Raw genomic sequence first — 20,827 nt, forward strand, 5'->3', positions numbered from 1 at the left:
TAGAAATGATTTTCTTAAAGTTTTTTGTATTGTGTTTTTAGAGTATCAAGATGTTGCTGCATATTCTGATTTTTATGTATAGTTGTCACAGGAACACCCACAAAAATAATTGTTCTGGAAAAGAATTTGTTCACAAATATTTTCTCCCAGGAAGTGGTGTATTAGCCTTTCCAGTGAAGAGATTGCCACTGGTGACACAGGTTATTCAATATGAGTTTTAAAAGAAAAATTCTGGACATCAAAGTAGACATTGGGTTTATATCAGCAGCTCAATCTTTTTTTAAATATGCTTTATTTTTAGAGCAGTTTAAAGTTAACAGTGAGGCATAGTGGAAAGTACAGAGAGTTCCTACATTCCCACCTCCCCAAATGCACAGCCTCCTCCACTATCAGCCTTCCTCACTAGAGAGGTACATTTGTTACAATGGGTGAACCAACATTGACTTATCACAGTCACGCATAGTTTATAATTTACATTAGGGACCATTCTTGCTGTTGTATATTCAGTGAGTTTTGACAAGTGTGTAATGGCATGTGTCTACCATTATAGTAACACACAGAGTAGTTTCATTGCCCTAAACATCCTCTATGCTCTGCCCATTCATCCTTCCCCACTTTTCAACCCCCAGCAATCACTGAACGTTTTGATGTCTCTATAGTTTTGCCTTTTCCAGAATGTCATATAGTTGGATTCATAGAGTAAGTGGTCATTTGAGATTGGTTTCTTTCACTTAGTAGTATGTATTTGAGTTTCCTCTATGCCTTTAAATGGCTTCATAGCTCAAGTGCTTTTTTTTCTGCAACAAAAGCCACAGTCAAAGCGTATTGCTTTTATTGCTGAATAATATTCCACTGTGTAGATGTGCAGGTTTGTTTATCCAGGCGCTTGCAAGTCTATAGTGACCAGTGTGGAGCCTCGGGAAGCCATAAATGGCCTGGTGGTGGCAAAGGCCTGGAGCCTATGTTGATAGGAGCCATGGAAGTTGGAGGCATTGGATCTTAGAGCCATAGGGGCCAGCCTGGAGCTTGGGTTCACAGGGTCTGTCCCATAGCCTGTGGCTATAGGAACCTGCCTGGTGTTGAGTTCACTGAATTGTGCCTGGCATTGGAGTTGATGTTGAAGTCAGGTGTTACATTTACTCTCCTCTCTGCACATACATAGTATCTCTTTCCATGCTGCACTACCCAGGTTTAGGGGCGAGGTAATGCAGATAATATAAAACTCTCTTTTATACCCTAATTTATGCAGTTTTTCTTACTTTTCAACTCCACAAACGTGCTATAACCTCTCACCTGGATTTCTTGTCTCTTTTGAAGACACTTTGATGCACGGATGGCTGTTCAAATTGATGTTTCTATGAAGGAGTAAGTGCTGAAAAGTTCTGTTTTGCCATTTTGTCCGTGCCATTCTTCTCTGTTAACTGAAAAATTATTTTTACTGAATAACATATTGTTAAAAATTGTCAGACGCTTGGCTTAGCTCTGGAAGTTTCTCCTTTAGAGCAAGTTCCTTTCATAGTTCTCTATAGAAAGACTATAGTTGTAAAATGTTTGCAGAGATATTTTGTGTGTAGAATTCAGAACAGATTACACATAAATGTTTAGTGGACAGTAAACATTTGTGTGTAATCTGTTCTTACACAAAAAAAGAAGGTCTATAGCTTTAGAAAAGGGAAAATTATCAAGGTTATTCAGACAAAATAAAATGAGTTGAGAAAATTGAAGGGAATGTTTATACTTGAATGAGACCTCATGGAGAAAGACAAAATAAGGAAGCCATGGGAGAATATTTGCATTCTTGGAACCACAAAAGTGAGGAAAGCCAAGAGCACAGCTGGAGTTGCACCAGATCAAGTAGACATTCCATCAGAGCCTGAACTGAGAATGCACCATTCCTAGTCCCCTTGATAACTGCCCCATTTTCTGTTAATAATACTCTATGGGAAAAATCTTGCAAAAATAGTCAGAAAAGGCAGAGTCACATGCGGTTCAGTGTGTTGCACCTTGGCAGATGGTCTTAGGAGGAGTTTTGGAAGGATCGTGCTGCAGGCAATGGATGAGATAATGATGAGAAATTTTCCAGCTCTGTATAAAAGGGCAAGCGAAATATACGCTTGTGAATTTTTGGCTGCCTTTCTATGCTGTATTTTCTGATCAATTTTATTTCAGTTCATGTGAAGATAAACTCTGATTGTTATGGTTATCTCTCGTGGGGTGTCTATTATTTTGTCAGCAATTGTATCAGGAACTTTATATAAATCACTGAATTACACATTTCCAAGCTGCATATGAATTAGGTATTACTGTGATCATTTTACAGATGAAGAAGATGAGACTCCGAGCAATTCATAAGTTGCCCAAGGTCAGAGAGCAAGTAAGTACCAGAAATAAAAGCCACATAAATCTAATTCCCATATCCTTGCTCTTTCAATGATGCTTCAGAGTTGATTACAAAAAGAACCATTCTGTGTGCTCAGGATAATTTACTACCAACTAAATTTAACCATAGGGCAGTCTTATAAACAGGGTAGAGTATGCAGTAAAATTTGAGAAGAAAAAATTAAATTAAAATAGTACATAACCAATGATCAGAATATTCTCTCAGTATTTTAGAAATATATGTGAGAATAAACTAGATACTGATGAAAAAATTCACAATCTTTATGCACAAATCTTGTAAGTAGCTACTGTTAAAGGATATTATTTACCTAGAAAAAAGTGGGCTTGTCAATCACTATATAACCATTCGTGGGGTGAATGTCTTTATTTTAGGCCTCTGGCTGATGGATCCAAGAGGTAGATACGTGATGTCAAAATATTCTCTTTTATAGGTAATTACGATTTACAATAAAAGATACAGAGGCCACAAGGTAGTAGAGTTGAGTTATATTAACAGAAAACCTTGGGAGAGAAAGGAACCACCTCTCACTATCATGTTCAATGGTAAGATTAATAGAAGGTACAGCAAAGTGGAAACACATGCGAGTATACCCACATTGATATTGGAAGTAATTTTTATCTTATATACTAAAAGTCATATCCCAGAATATACTCATAATGTGTACACTTATTGGGATATTACAATCAACATACAAAATATGTACCATATGTACATTGACTGTGATGTATGTATGTGTACACAATACAGATGTACAAAAAATGTACATAATCTGTACAATATGTACATTTATATGTACATAATCTGTACACAATAGGTATGTACATAATGTGTACAATATGTAAATATATTGTAATATCACAATGATCTCATATAATCACAACAGCATATATAATCACAATACACATATAATACATAATATCAATATAAATGTACATATTGCACACATTATATACATTTACATTTATTGTGATATTACGATATGTACACATGTACATTATGCACATGTGCAGATGTGCAGTATATACACGTGAACATAAGTGTGCACAGTATGTACATATGTACACCACATGTTCATATAATGTAGACATGTACCTTCTGTACACGAGTAAACAATATGCACAATGTGTACACGTATATACTAGGTACAAATATGGGTGTATACCCGCTTTGGTAACCGGAGAGATTTCTATCTAATATATTAAATATAATATCCCAGAATGTAGTCAGTGTGTACATTTATTGTCATATTGTGATAAATGTATTAAATAGGCACAATCTGTACATGTACTCTGCTGTACATATGTGTACACAATGCACATGTACAAAAAAGTACATAATCTGTAAAATATGTACCTATATATTTCTATAATGTGTACACAATGCATAGGTACATAATGTGTGCACTATGCACATTCCTTAAAATATCAGTTATAAAATGTATATAATCACGGTAAGATATATAATCACACTAATACATATATATCGTGTAATGTCACAAAAAACTACGTATTGTACACATTAGGTATGTATTAGGTACATATGTATAGTGCACATATTATGAAAATATGTATGTATCATGATAACACCATATGTACACGTATACAAATATGTGCCTACTATTTAAACTATGTACACATGCAGAAATAGGTGCAAACTACATACCTATGCACAGCAGGCTATTACTACAGTTCCGCTGGTAGCAGCCTCAATGCCCACCCTGGCTGCTTAAAGACCCCCTGGCTAAGGGGCTGTACCCACAGCCCCCGCCAGAGGGCCCATAACAGCTACCAGGCCCACGCTGGCTGCTTAGGGACCCCCTGCCTAGGGCACTGTGCCCAAAGCTGCTGGGGCCCAGCAATTTTGGAAATGTGGTGTAATATGATACTGGCGACCATATCACACAGAAATGTTAATGCTATTGTGGTTCTTTACATATTAGGCAATAGTTCTAATTACACGTTTGGCATATTGACAAAAATGTCATCCTCAACCCACTGACATTAAAATTGAAAGCATAGGAGGGTTTCACCCCTTGCAATGTTAAATTCAATATAATTGTTTTCTTGTTTACATTAGTGACCATATCAGAGCACGGTGTACACCTCTTGCAGTATTCAGAGTATTTCCCTATGGGCAGCAACATTTTTCTCTCCTTATCTGGATATTAGAAAGAATATCACAGGATCGGCTTACAGAGCCAGTCACATCGTGAGCAATGTCATCTGTAATCCCCTAGTTATTAAGAACAATGTAACGGGGGGGGGCTTGTGTGCTTCTGGAGATATTTGGAGTAATATCCTTTTAGTTTCTGGATATTAGAAACAATACTACAGTGGTGGTGTACACTTCCTGCGATATGAAGGGTATACTCATCCTTTTTCCCTAGGATATTAGAATATACATCACAGAAGCGTTGCACTTAGCCTGTAATATTGGAACAATCACAGAGTGTACACCTTCTTTCACAATGAGAAAAATACCTACTTAGAACATGATGGATAATATCACAAAATGGACACACATGGATATATACCCACTGTGATATTGGAAGTCATTTTTATCTAATATACTAAAAGTCATAACCCAGAAAAAACTCATAATGTGTACACTTATTGGAATATTACACTCAATGTACACAATATGTAACATGTACATTGACTGTGATGTACATACATGTACACAATACAGATGTACAATAAATGTACATAAAATGTACAATTTGTACGAATATATGTACAAAATGTGCACACAATAGGTATGTACATAATGTGTACAATATGTACATTTATTGTAATATCACAATGTTATATAATCACAACTGCATATAAAATCACAATACACATGTAATATGTAATATCAATGTAAATGTACATATTGCAAACATTATGTACGTTTATATTTATTGTGATATAATATGTAAACATGTACATCATGTACCCATTATGTACAGAGGCACAATATGTGCAAGTGTACATATGTCGGTACAGTATGTACATATGTACACTACACATGTGTACATATAATGTAGATATGTACCTTCTGTACCCGAGTACATATGCACAATATGTACACTTATAAACTATGTACACACCTGGGTGTACAACCACTTTGGTAACCGGAGAAATTTCTATCTAATATACAAAATAATTCAGAATGTAGTAATAGTGTGTACATTTATTGGCATATTGCAATAAATGTATAAAATAGGTACAATCTGTACATTTACACTGCTGTACATATGTGTACACAATGCACATGTACAAAAAGTGTACATACTCTGTAAAATATGTACCTACATATTTCTATAATGTGTAAACAATGTATAGGTACATAATGTGTACACTATGCACATTCCTTAAAATATCAGTGATAAAATGTATATAATCAAAATAACGCATATAATCACAGTAATATATATATGTATCATGTAATATCACAAAAAGTACATATTGTACACATTAGGTACGCATTAGGTCCATATGTATTGTGCACATATTATATACATATATATTTATCATGATAACACCATGTGTACACTTATACAAATATGTGTTCATTATTAAAACTATGTACCTGTGCAGAACAGGCTATTACCACAGCCACCCTCGTAGCAGCCCCAAGGCCCACCCTGGCTGCTTAAAGACCCCCTGGCTAGGGGGCTGTACCCACATTCCCCACCACAGGGCCCGTAACAGCTCCCAGGCTGACGCTGGCTGCTTAGGGACCCCCTGGCTAGGGCGCTGTGACCAGCTATTTTGAAAATGTGGTGTAATATGATACTGGCGACCATATCATATGGAAATGATGTAATTCTGTTTTTTTGGATACTAGGCAATAGTTTTAGTTACACCTCTGCCATATTGACAAAAATGTCATCCTCACACCCCTTGACATTAGAATTGAAATCATAAGGGGGTTTCACCCCTTGCAATGTTTAATTCAGTATAATTGTTTTCTTGTTTACATTAGTGACCATATCTGAGCACAGTGTACTCCTCTTGCCGTATTCAGAGTATTTGCCTATGGGCGGCAACATTATCCTCTCGTTCTCTGGATATTAGGAACAATAGCACAGGACCGGCGGATAGCCCCAGTCATATCGTGAGTAATGTCATCTGTAATCCCCTAGTTATTAGAAAAATTATCACGGGGGTCTTATGCGCTTTATCAGATACTTGGAGTAATATCTTTTCCGTTTTTGGATATTAGACAGGATACTACAGTGGTGGTGTACACTTCCTGTGATATTCAGGGTATAATCATCTTTTGTCCCCAGGATATTAGGTAGTACATTAAAGAAGCCTTGTACTTTGCCTGTGATATTGGAACAATCACAGAGTGAACACTTGCTTTCAAAATGAGAGTAATACCTACTTAAAATATGATGGATAATATCAAAAAATGGACACACATGGGTGTATACGCACTTTGATATAGGAAGTAATTTTTATCTAATATACTAAAAATCATATATCAATATACTCATGTGTACACTTATTGACATTACAATCAATGTGCAGAATATGTACCATATGTACATAGTGTTATGTACATATGTGTACACAATACAGATGTACCAAAAATGTACATAATCTGTACAATATGTGCAATTACATGTACATGTGTACACAATAGTATGTACATGTGTGCAATATGTACATTTATTGTAATATTACAATGATATATAATCACAACAGCATATAAATCAAAATACACAAGTAATACATAATATAAATGTACATATTGCACACATCATGTACATTTACATTTAATGTGGTATCACGGTGTGTACACATGTACATCATGTGCCCATTATGTACACATGTACAAAATATGCACATGTACATACGTGTGCACAGTATGTGCATTTGTACACTATGTACGCATAAATACATATAATGTTGACATGTACATTCTGTACATGAGTACATAATATGCACAGTATGTACACGTATAAACTACGTAGACACCTGAGTGTACACCCACTTTGGTCAACGGAGTAATTTCTATCTAATATGGTAAAAATTATATTTTAGAATGTACTCATAATGTGTACATTTATTGGCATATCAGAAGAAATGTATAAAATAGGTACAGTCTGTACATTTACTCTGCTGTGCATAGGTGTACACAATACACATGTAGAAAAAATGTACATAATCTGTAAAATATGTACCTATATATTTCTATAATGTGTACACAATACATAGGTATATGTGTACACTGTGTACATTCCTTAAAATATTAGTGATAAAATATATTTAATCACAATAAGATATATAATCACAGTAATATACATATATTGTCTAATATTACAAAAAAGTACATATTGTACACATTAGGTATACATTAGGTACATATGTATTTTGCACATATTATGTACATATAAATTTGTCGTGATAACACCATATGTACACATGTACATATGTGTGCCCGATATTTAAACTATTTGCACATGTAGAAATAGGTGCAAACTATGTACCTATGCACAGCACGCTATTAGCAAAGCCCCCCTTGTAGCATCCCCCAGGCCCAGCCTGGCTGCTTCAAGACCCCCTGGCAATTGGGCTGTGCCCACAAACACTGCTTGAACACCCGTAGCAGCCCCCATGCCCACCCTGGCTGCTTAGGGACCCCCTGACTAGGTGTCTGTGACCACAGCCCATGCCAGAGTGCCCGTAGCAAACCCCAGGCCAACCATGGCTGCTCAGGGACCTCTTGCTAGGTCGGTGTGCTCACAGACCCCACCAAAAAGCCTGGAGCAGCCCCCAGGCCCACCCTGGTTGCTTAGGGGTCCCCTCGCTTATGGGCTCTGCCCACAGCTGCTGAGGCCCAGCTATTTTGCAAATCTGGTGTAATATGATACTGGCAACCATATCATATAAAAATGATAATCTTATTCTGGTTTTTTGTATATTAGGCAATAGCTCCAGTTACACCTCTGCCATATTGACAAAAATGTCATCCTCACCCCCATTGACATTAGAATTAAAATCATAGGGGAGTTTCATTTCTTGCAAATTTTAATTCAATATAATTGTTTTCTAGTTTACATAAGTGACCATATCAAAGCATGGTGTACACCTCTTGCCGTAATCAGAGTATTTCTCTATGAGCAGCAACATTTTCCTCTCCTTCTCTGGATATTAGAAACAATATCCCAGGACCGGACTACAGCCCCAGTCACGTCGTGGGTAATGTCATCTGTAATCCTCTAGTTATGAGAAACAATATCACAAGGGGCTTGTGTGCTTTCTGAGATATTTGGAGTAATATCCTTTCCATTTTTGAACATTAGAAACAATACTACACTGGTGGTGTACATTTGCTGCAATATTCAGGGTATGGTCATCCTTTGTCCTCAGGATATTATTAACTACATCACAGACGAGTTGTAGTTTGCCTTGATATTGGAGAAATCCGAGAGTGTAAGCCTGCTTTTACAATGAGAGTAATACCTACTCAGCATATGATGGATAATATCACGAAATGGACACACATAAGTGTATACCCACTTTGATATTGAAAGTAATTTTTATCTAATATACTAAAAATCATATCCCAGAATATACTTATAATGTGTACTCTTATTAAAATATTACAAACAATGCAAAGAATATGTACCATATGTACGTTGACTGTGATGTACATATGTGTACAGCATAGAGATGTACAATAAATAAACATAATCAGTACATTTATATGTACATAATATGTAAACAATAGGTATGAACATAATGTGTACAATATGTACATTTGGAATATCACAATATCACAACAGCATATACAATCACAATACACATGTAATACAGAATATAAATGCACGTATTTCACACATTATATACATTTACTGTGGTATGATGTACAGCATGCGCCCATTATGTACAAATGTACAATAAATGCAAGTGTGGATATATGTGCATAGTATGTACATATGTACGCTATGTACACATACATACATATAATGTAGAGATTTACCTTCTGTACACAAGTACTTAATATGCAGAGTATGTACATGTACAATGTACACACATAAGTTTACACCCACTTTGGTAACCAGAGTAATGTCTATCTTATATTCGAGAGATAATATCACAGAATGTATGCATAATGAGTACATTTATTGGCATATCACAATAAATGCATAAAATAGGTACAATCTGTACATTTACTCTGCTGTATATGTGTACCCAATATACAAGTAGATAAAATGTACATAATCTGTAAAATGTTCCTTTATATTTCTATAATGTGTACACAATGCATAGGTACATAATGTGTACAATATGTACATTTGTAACATCACAATGATATATCACAACAGCATAAATAACCACAATAAATGTAATACATAATATAAACGTACATATTGCTAACATGTACATTTACATTTATTGTAATATGTGTACATCATGTACTAATTATGTACAGATGTACAATATATGAACATGTACATATCTGCATAGTATGTACATGTGTGCAACGTACACACGTATATATAATGTAGACATGTACATTCTGTACATGAGTACATAATATGCACAACATGTCCTTGTATAAATTATGTGCACACCTGGGTGTAGACCCACTTTAATCACCGGTGTGATTTCTATTTAATATGCAAAAAATTATATCCCAGAATGTACTCATAATGTGTACATTAATTGACATATCACAATAAATGTATCAGATAGGTGCAGTCTGTACATTTACACTAGTGTACATATGTGTACACAATGCACATGTACCAAAATGTACATATTCTGTCAAATACGTACCTGTATATTTCTACAATGTGTGCACAATGCATAGGTACATAATTTGTGCACTATGAAAATTCCTTGAAATATCAGTGAAAAAATACATATAATCACAATAAGATATATAATCACATTAATATATACATGTTGTGTAGTATCACCAAAGAGTACATATTACGCACATATTATGTACATACAGATTTATCATGTTAACATAAGTACACGTGTACAAATAAGTGCTCACTATTTAAACTATGTACACATAAAGATAGCGATGCAAACTCTGTACCTATGCACAGGCATGCTATTACCACAGCCCACATCGTAGCATCCCCCACACGCCCTCTGGCTGCTTGTAGACACCCGGGCTCTGAGGCTGTGCACACGGCCGACACCAGAGAGCCTGTAACAGCAACCAGGCTCATCCTGGCTACCTATGAATGCCCTGGCTAGAAAGCTGTGCCCACATCCCCACCAGAGGTCCTGTAGCAGCCCGCCAGACCACTCTGGCAACGTAGGGACACCCTGGCTTAAGGGCGTTGTCCGATAAAATGCCAGGCAGCATGTAGCAGACCCGAGGCCAACCCTGCAGCTTAGGGACACACTAGCTAGGTGACTGTGCCCAGAGCCCCCACCAGAGGGCCCGAAGTAAATCCCAGGTGCACCATGGCTGCTTAGGAACATCCTGGCTATGTGGCAGTCCTTACAGGCTCTACCAGCATGCCCGTAGCAGCCCAGTAGCCCAGAATGGCTGCTTAGAAAAACTCTGAATAGAACACTGTGCCCACAGTCCACACCAACGAGCTCATAGCAGGCCCAAGGCACACCCTCATTGCTTTGGGACCCCCTCGCGTGGTGGCTATGCCGACCGCTGCTGGGGCCAAGCTATTTAGAAAATGTGGTTGACTATGATACTGGAGACAATCTCATACAGAAATGATAAAGTTATTCTCTCTTGCTATATATTAGGCAGTAGTTATAGTTACACCTCTGCTATATTGACAAAAACGCCATCCTCACATCCCTTGACATTAGAATTTAGAGCAGAGGGGAGTTTCACCCCTTGCAATGTTTAATTCAATATGATTGTTTTCTTGTTTACATTAGTGACCCTATCAGAGCATGCTGTGCACCTCTTGCCATATTCAGAGTACTTCCCTATAAGCCGCAACCTCTTCCTCTCCTCCTCTGGATGTTAGAAAGAATATCCCAGGACAGGCCTACAACCCCAGTAACATCGTGAGTACTGTCCTCTATAATCACCTAGTTATTAGGACAAATATCACGGGCGGCTTGTGCTCTCTCTCAGACATTTGGAGTAATATCATTTAAGATTTTGAATATTAGAAACGATACTACAGTGGTGGTGTATACTGCATTCGATATTCATAGTATGGTCATCCTTTGTCTTTCGGACATGATCAGTACATCACAGAAGCGTTTCACTTTGCCTGTGATATTGGAAACATCGCTGAGGGTACACTTGCTCTTACATGGAGAGTAATACCTACTAAGGATATGATGGATAATATCACGAAATGGACACACGTATGTGTATACCCACTTTGATATTGGAAGTAATATTTACCTAATATACTAAAAATCATATCTCAGAATATACTCATGATGTGTACACTTAATGGTGTGTTACAAGCAACTAAGTGAACATGTACAACATGTAAACTGACTGTGATGGCATATGTGTACACAACACAGATGTAGAAAAAATTTACATAATATATAAAATATGAACAATTATATGCATACAAAGTGTACACAATAGATATGTTCAAAATGTGTACAATATGTCCACTTATTCTAACACCACAACGATGTCATATAATTACAGCAGCTTATATAACCTCACTGCACAGGTAATACATAACAAATGTACATATTGCACACACTATGTACATTTACATTTCTTGTGATATTATGATATGTACACAGGTACATCATGTACCAATAAGGTACCAATGTGCAATATATGCAGGTGTAGATATGTGTGCACAGAATGGACATATGTATACTATATACACATGCGTACATATAATGTAGATATGTACCTTCTGTACACGAGTCCATAATATGAACAGCATGCCCATGTATAAACTATGTACACACACATGAGAATACACCAGCTTTGGTAACTGAAGTGATTTCTACTTAATGTGCTAAAAATAATATCCCAGAATGTACTCATAATATGTACATTTATTGACATGTCACAATGAATGTATAAAACAGGTACAGTCTGTACATTTACTCTGCTGTACATATGTGTACACAACGCACATGTACCAAAATGTACATATTCTGTCAAATATGTACCTGTAGATTTCTACAATGTGTACACCATGCATTAGGTACATAATTTGTGCACAAGGAATATTCCTTGAAATATCAACGAAAAAACACATATATTCACAATAAGATACATAAGCACAGTAATATATACATGTCGTGTAGTATCACCAAATAGTACATATTGCACACATTAGGTATGCGTTAGGTACCTATGTGTTATACACATATTATGCATGTACAGATTTATCATGTTAACATAAGATCACGTGTACAAAAATGTGCTCACTATATAAACTATGTACACAAGAAGGTATAGATGCAAACTCTGTAGCTATGCACAGGCATGCTATTACCACAGCCGACATCGTATCATCCCCCACACGCCCTCTGGCTGCTTATAGACACCCGAGCTTTGAGGCTGTGCTGACAGCCACCAACAGAGGGCCTGTAAAAGCACCCAGGCCCAGCCTGGCTACCTACGGGAGCCATGGCTAGAAAGCTGTGCCCACATCCCCACCAGCGGTCCTGTAGCAGCTCGCCAGCTCACTCTGGCATTGTAGGGACACTCTGAATTAAGGGCTTTATTTGATACATTGCCAGAATGCATGTAGGTAACCCAAGGCCTACCCTGCAGCTTAGGGACACACTAACTAGGTGACTGTGCCCAGAGCCTTCACCAGAGGGCCCAAAGTAAATCCCAGGTGCACCATGGCTGCTTAAGAACACCCTTGCTATGTGGCTGTCTTTACAGGCTGCACCAGGGTGCCTTTGGCAGCCCAGTAGCTTAGAATGCCTTCTTAGGGAAACCCTGGATAGAGCACTGTGCCCACAGTCCCCACCAACGAGCCCATAGCAGGCCCAAGGCACACCCTCGTTTCTTTGGGACGCCCTGGTTTGTTGGCTACAATCCCCACTGCTGGGGCCAAGCTATTTAAGAAATGTGGTTTAATATGATCCTGGCGACCATATCATACAGAAATGATAGTGTTATTCTCTTTTGCTATATATTAGGCCGTAGTTACACTTACACGTCTCCTATATTGAAAAAAATGCCATCCTCACATTCCTTGACATTAGCATTTAAAGCATAAGGGAGTTTCACCCCTTGCAATGTTTAATTCAATATAATTGTTTTCTTGTTTACATTAGTGACCCTATCAGAGCATGCTGTACACCTCTTGCCATATGGAGAGTACTTCCCTAGAAGCCGCAACGTTTTCCTCTTTTCCTCTGAATGTTAGGAACAATATCCCAGGAATCGCCTACAACCCCAGTCACATCGTGAGTAAAGTCCTCTATAATCCTCTAGTGATTTGGAACAATATCACGGGGGGTTTTTGCACTCTCTCAGATATTTGGAGTAATATCTCTTAAGTATTTGAATATTAGATATGATACTACAGTGGTGGTGTACACTGCATTCCATATTCAGAGTATGGTAATCCTTTGTCTTTCGGACATGATTCACTACATCACAGAAGCGTTTTACTTTGCCTGTGATATTGGAACCATCGCAGAGGGTACACTTGCTCTCACAAGGAAAGTAATATCTACTTAGGATACGATGGCTAATATCACGAAATGGACACCCACTTTGATATTGGAATATTTACGTAATATACTAAAAACCATATCTCAGAATATACTCATGATGTGTACACTGATTGGTATATTACAAGCAATTAAGTGAATATGTACCTCATGTAAACTGACTGTGATGGCATATGTGTACACAACAAAGATGTAGAATAAATTTACATAATCTATAAAATATGGACAATTATATGCATACAAATGGTACACAATTGATATGTTAAAATGTGTACAATATGTACACATATTCTAACACCACAACGATATCATATAATCACAACAGCTTATAAAACGTCAGTGCACAGTTAATACATAATACAAATGTACATATTGCACACACTATGTACATTTACATTTATTGTGATATTACGATATGTACGCAGGTACATCATGTACCAATTAGGTACGAATGGGCAATATATGCAGGTGTAGATATGTGTGCACAGATTGGACATATGTACACTATATACACATACGTACGTATAATGTAGATATGTACCTTCTGTACACTAGTCCATAATATGAACAGCATGCAAACATATAAACCATGTAAACACATGCTTATAAACCACCTTTGGTAACTGAAGTGATTTCTATTTAATGTGCTAAAAGTAATATCCCAGAATGTACTCATAATATGTACATTTATTGACATATCACAATAAATGTATAAAATAGGAACAGTCTGTACATTTACTCTGCTGTACATATGTGTACAAAACGCACATGTACCAAAATGTACATATTTTGTCAAATATGTACCTGCATATTTCTACAATGTGTACACCATGCATTAGGTACGTGATTAGTGCACAAGTAGCATTCCTTGAAATATCAGCGATAAAATATATATCATCACAATAAGATACATAAGCACAGTAATATATACATGTCGTGTAGTATCACCAAATTGTACATATTGCACACATTCGGTATGCGTTACGTACCTATGTGTTATACACATATTATGCACGTACAAATTTATCATGTTAACATAAGTACACGTTTACAAATATGTGCTCACAATTTTAACTCTGTACACATGAAGATATAGATGCAAACTCTGTAGCTATGCACAGGCATGCTATTACAACAGCCCACATCGTAGCATCCCCCACACACCCTCTGGCTGCTTACAGACACCCGGGCTTTGAGGCTGTGCCCACAGCCGCCACCGGAGGGCCTGTAAGATCACCCAGGTCCACCCTGGCTACCTACGGATGCCATGGCTAGAAAGCTGTGCCCAGATCCCCACCAGAGGTCCTGTAGCAGTTCGTCAGCCAAATCCGGCAACGTAGGGACACTCTGGCTTAAGGGCGTTTTCTGATATATAGCCAGAAAGCATGTAGCAGACCCCAGGCCAACCCTGCAGCTTAGGGACACACTAACAAGGTGACTGTGCCCAGAGCCCCCACCAGAGGGCCCGAAGTAAATCCCAGGTGCACCATGGCTGCTTAAGAACACCCTGGCTATGAGGCTGTCCTTAAAGGCTCTGCCAGCATGCCTGTAGCAGCTCAGTAGCCCAGAATGGCTGCTTAGGGAAACCCTGGATAGGGCACTGTGCCCACAGTCCCCACCAACGAGCCAGTAGCAGGCCCAAGGCACACCCTCCTTGCTTTGGGACCCCCTGAGTTGTTGGCTATGCTCACCGCTGCTGGGCCAAGCTATTTAAGAAATGTGGTTTAATGTGATACTGTCGACCATATCATACAGAAATGATAATGTTATTCTATTTTGCTATGTATTAGGCAGTAGTTATAGTGACACCGCTGCTATATTGACAAAAATGCCATCCTCACATCCCTTGACATTAGAATTGAAAGCATAGGGGAGTTTCACCCCTTGCAATGTTTAATTCAATATAATTGTTTTCTTGTTTACATTAGTGTCCCTATCAGAGCATGCTGTGCACCTCTTGCCATATCGAGAGTACTTCCCTAGAAGCCGCAACGTTTTCCTCTTTTCCTCTGAATGTTAGGAACAATATCCCAGGAATCGCCTACAACCCCAGTCACATCGTGAGTAATGTCCTCTATAATCCTCTAGTGATTTGGAACGATATCACGGGGGGCTTGTGCACTCTCTCAGATATTTGGAGTAATATCCCTTAAGTTTTTGAATATTAGAAACGATACTCCAGTGGTGGTGTACACTGCATTCGATATTCAGAGTATGATAATCCTGTGTCTTTCGGACATGATTCACTACATCACAGAAGCGTTTTACTTTGCCTGTGATATTGGAACCATCGCAGAGGATACACTTGCTCTCACAAGGAAAGTAATATCTACTTAGGATATGATGGGTAATATGACGAAATGGACACATGTATGTCTTTGATATTGGAATGAATATTTACATAATCTACTAAAAATCATAACTCAAAATATACTCATGATGTGTACACTGATTGGTATATTACAAGCAATTAAGTAAATGTGTACCTCATGTAAACTGACTGTGATGGCATATGTGTACACAACACAGGTGTAGAATAAATTTACATAATCTATAAAATATGGACAATTATATGCATACAAAGGGTACACAATAGATATGTTCAAAATGTGTACAATATGTACACATATTCTAACACCACAACGATATCATATAATCACAACAGCTTATAAAACCTCAATGCACAGGTAATACATAATACAAATGTACATATTGCACAAACTATGTACATTTACATTTATTGTGATATTACGATATGTACGCAGGTACATCATGTAGCAATTAGGTACGAATGTGCAATATATGCAGGTTTAGATATGTGTGCACAGATTGGACCTATGTACGCTATATACACATATGTACGTGTAATGTAGATATGTACCTTCTGTACACTAATCCATAATATGAACAGCATGCAAACACCTAAATTATGTACACTCAGTTGTGTACACTAGCTTTGGTAACTGAAGTGATTTCTATTTAATGTGCTAAAAGTAATATCCCAGAACGTACTTATAATATGTACATTTATTGACATGTCACAATAAATGTATAAAATAGGTACAGTCTGTACATTTACTCTGCTGTACATATGTGTACACAACGCATATGTACCTGCAGATTTCTACAGTGTGTACACCATGCATTAGGTACGTGATTTGTGCACAAGGAGCATTCCTTGAAATATCAGCGATAAAATATATATCATCACAATAAGATGCATAAGCACAGTAATATATACATGTCGTGTAGTATCACCAAATTGTATATATTGCACACATTCGGTATGCATTAGGTACCTATGTGTTGTACACGTATTATGCACGTACAAATTTATCATGTTAACATAAGTACACGTTTACAAATATGTGCTCCCAATTTAAACTCTATACACATGAAGATATAGATGCAAACTCTGTACCTATGCACAGGCATGCTGTTACAACAGCTCACATCGTAGCATCCCCGACACGCCCTCTGGCTTCTTACAGACACCCGGGCTTTGAGGCTGTGCCCACAGCCGCCACCGGAGGGCCTGTAAGAGCACCCAGGTCCACCCTGGCTACCTACGGATGCCATGGCAAGAAAGGCTGTGCCCACATCTCCACCAGAGGTCCTGTAGCAGTTCGTCAGCCAAATCCGGCAACGTAGGGACACTCTGGCTTAAGGGCGTTTTCCGATGCGTAGCCAGAGAGCATGTAGCAGACCCCAGGCCAACCCTGCAGCTTAGGGACACACTAACAAGGTGACTGTGCCCAGAGCCCCCACCAGAGGGCCCGAAGTAAATCCCAGGTGCACCATGGCTGCTTAAGAACACCCTGGCTATGAGGCTGTCCTTAAAGGCTCTGCCAGCGTGCCTGTAGCAGCCCAGTAGCCCAGAATGGCTGCTTAGGGAACCCTGGATAGGGCACTGTGCCCACAGTCCCCACCAACGAGCCAGTAGCAGGCCCAAGGCACACCCTCGTTGCTTTGGGACCCCCTGAGTTGTTGGCTATGCTCACCGCTGCAGGGCCAAGCTATTTAAGAAATGTGGCTTAATATGATACTTAAAGGCTTGTAGGGAAGTACTCTCAACATGGCAAGAGGTGCACAGCATGCTCTGATCGGGTCACTAATGTAAACAAGAAAACAATTATATTGAATTAAACATTGCAAGGGGTGAAACTCCCCTATGCTTTCAATTCTAATGTCAATGGATGTGAGGATGGCATTTTTGTCAATATAACAGAGGTGTAACCATAACTACTGCCTAATACATAGCAAAAGAGAATAACATTATCATTTCTGTATGATATGGTCGACAGTATCACATAAAACCACACTTCTTAAATAGCTTGGCCCAGCAGCGGTGAGCATAGCCAACAACTCAGGGGGCCCAAAGCAACGAGGGCGTGCCTTGGGCCTGCTACTGGCTCATTGGTGGGGACTGTGGGCACAGTGCTCTCTCCAGGGTTTCCCTAAGCAGCCATTCTGGGCTACTGGGCTGCTACAGGCACGCTGGCAGAGCCTTTAAAGACAGCCTCATAGCCAGGGTGTTCTTAAGCAGCCATGGTGCACCTGGGATTTATGTCGGGCCCTCTGGTGGGGGCTCTGGGCACAGTCATCTAGTTAGTGTGTCCCTAAGCTGCAGGGTTGGCCTGGGGTCTGCTACATGCTTTCTGGCTATGTATCGGAAAACGCCCTTAAGCCAGAGTGTCCCTACGTTGCCGGATTTGGCTGACGAACTGCTACAGGACTTCTGGTGGGGATGTGGACACAGCTTTCTAGCCATGGCATCCGTAGGTAGCCAGGGTGGACCTGGGTGCTCTTACATGCCCTACGGTGGCAGCTGTGGGCACAGCCTCAAAGCCCGGGTGTCTGTAAGCAGCCAGAGGGCGTGTGGGGGATGCTACGATGTTGGCTGTTGTAATAGCATTCCTGTGTATAGGTACAGAGTTTGCATCTATATCTTCATGTGTACAGTTTAAATTGTGAGCACATATTTGTAAACGTGTACTTATGTTAACATGATAAATTTGTACGTGCATAATACGTGTATAACACATAGGTACCTAATGCATACCGAATGTGTGCAATATGTACAATTGGGTGATACTACACATGTATATATTACTGTGTTTATGTATCTTATTGTGATGATATGTATTTTATCGCTGATATTTCAAGGAATGTTCCTTGTGCACAAATCACGTACCTAATGCATGGTGTACACATTGTAGAAATCTGCAGGTACATATTTGACAAAATATGTACATTTTGGTACATGTGCGTTGTGTACACATATGTACAGCAGAGTAAATGTACAGACTGTACCTATTTTATACATTTATTGTGATATGTCAATAAATGTACATATTATGGGTACATTCTGGGATATTACTTTTAGCACATTAAATAGAAATCACTTCAGTTACCAAAGCTGGTGTACATGCCTGTGTGTACATAGTTTATATGTTTGCATGCTGTTTATATTATTTACTAGTGTACAGAAGGTACATATCTACATTATACGTACGTATGTGTATATAGCGTACATATGTCCAATCTGTGCACACACATCTACACCTGCATATATTGCACATTCGTACCTAATTGGTACATGATGTACCTGCGTACATATCGTAATATCACAATAAATGTAAATGTACATAGTTTGTGCAATATGTACATTTGTATTATGTATTACCTGTGCATTGAGGTTTTATACGCTGTTGTGATTATATGATATCGTTGTGGTGTTAGAATATGTGTACATTTTGAACATATCTATTGTGTACCCTTTGTATGCATATAATTGTCCATATTTTATAGATTATGTAAATTTATTCTACACCTGTGTTGTGTACACATATGCCATCACAGTCAGTTTACATGAGGTACATATTCACTTAATTGCTTGTAATACACCAATCAGTGTACACATCATGAGTATATTCTGAGATATGATTTTTAGTATATTACGTAAATATCCATTCCAATATCAAAGTGGGTATACACATACTTGTGTCCATTTCGTGATATTAGCCATCATATCCTAAGTAGATATTACTCTCCTTGTGAGAGCAAGTGTACCCTCTGCGATGGTTCCAATATCACAGGCAAAGTAAAACGCTTCTGTGATGTAGTGAATCATGTACGAAAGACAAAGAATTACCATACTCTGAATATCGTAGGCAGTATACACGTAGTATCGTTTCTAATATTCAAAAACTTAAGAGATATCATTCCAAATATCTGAGAGAGTGCACAAGCCCCCCGTGATATTGTTCCAAATAACTAGAGGATTATAGAGGACATTACTCACGATGTGACTGGGGTTGTAGGCGATTCCTGGGATATTGTTTCTAACATTCAGAGGAAAACGTTGCGGCTTGTAGGGAAGTACTCTCGATACGGCAAGAGGTGCACAGCATGCTCTGATAGGGACACTAATGTAAACAAGAAAACAATTATATTGAATTAAACATTGCAAGGGGTGAAACTCCCCTATGCTTTCAATTCTAATGTCAAGTGATGTGAGGATGGCATTTTTGTCAATATACCAGAGGTGTAACCATAACTACTGCGTAATACATAGAAAAAGAGATTAACATTATCATTTCTGTAAGATATGATTGACAGTATCACATTAAACCACATTTCTTAAATAGCTTGGCCCATCAGTGGTGAGCATAGCCAACAACTCAGGGGGTCCCAAAGCAAGGAGGGCGTGCACTGGGCCTTCCACTGGCTCGTTGGTGGGGACGGTGGGCACAGTGCTCTCTCCAGGGTTTCCCTAAGCTGCCATTCTGGGCTACTGGGCTGCTAC

At 38.5% G+C, this 20,827-nt stretch overlaps 1 long non-coding RNA gene across 2 annotated transcripts in view; it reads right to left on the reverse strand.

Moving 5' to 3' along the window:
• Window positions 1–10,334: 10,334 nt before the first annotated feature.
• LOC118148813 (uncharacterized) overlaps window positions 10,335–20,827 on the reverse strand; it is a 69,722-nt gene continuing 59,229 nt past the window's right edge. For both annotated transcript variants that reach the window (XR_013529478.1, XR_004735800.3), the window contains one exon: window positions 10,335–20,447. This is a non-coding gene — a long non-coding RNA (uncharacterized LOC118148813). The remainder of the gene's footprint in view (window positions 20,448–20,827) is intronic.

Source organism: Callithrix jacchus, chromosome 18, assembly GCF_049354715.1.
Source record: "Callithrix jacchus isolate 240 chromosome 18, calJac240_pri, whole genome shotgun sequence".
NCBI classification, from domain to species: Eukaryota; Metazoa; Chordata; class Mammalia; order Primates; family Cebidae; genus Callithrix; species Callithrix jacchus.